Raw genomic sequence first — 703 nt, forward strand, 5'->3', positions numbered from 1 at the left:
TCCCATGTAAACTATCACATAATTCACAATAAAACATTTAAGAAAAAAAAAAAAATGGCCGAAAATTAAATCCTGAGTTACATCATACCAACCAATAGTGGCATCTTGAAATTTCTCAGGTGGCCTTGAAGGTCATACTTATATTAGGCTACGGATTTTTTTTTCCTCCTCTCTTTTCCGTGATTATAGATTACAGTATCTAGAAATTTTCTAGATGGAAGCAAACTAGATTCTAGAGCCAAAATATATTTCTAGGGTGCAAAGCTGATGATGACAGTGATAACAGGTATTATTTTGTTTGCAAACTATTCAGTGCTAAATCATTTAATTCTTGATTTACTATTGATGGATTTAGTGATTGGTGCAGCTCAAATATGACTAATAAACATGAAAACATTTTAATTCTCAGAAATTTTAACTCATGAACTGGAAACACAAATTAATGAATACTTGTCAGTAGTAGAAAGTTGTTTTGCAATGTGTTGTTGTCATTATAATGATTTCTGAAATGTTTTGTTGTTGTTAAGTGCCGTCGAATCAGTTCCAACCCATAGTAACCCTGTTGTATAGGGTTTCCAAGGAGCAGCTGGTGAGCTTGAACTGCTGAAATGTTTGGTTCCCCACAAAATGAAAAGTTTGGAGGTTTACATGAATTTCTTGCTCAGTTTGATCCATTTTTTAGCAGGTCATGTCTCAAAATATG

The sequence above is a fragment of the Chrysochloris asiatica genome, unplaced genomic scaffold (genome assembly GCF_000296735.1).
Source record: "Chrysochloris asiatica unplaced genomic scaffold, ChrAsi1.0 scaffold00144, whole genome shotgun sequence".
Classification (NCBI taxonomy): Eukaryota; Metazoa; Chordata; class Mammalia; order Afrosoricida; family Chrysochloridae; genus Chrysochloris; species Chrysochloris asiatica.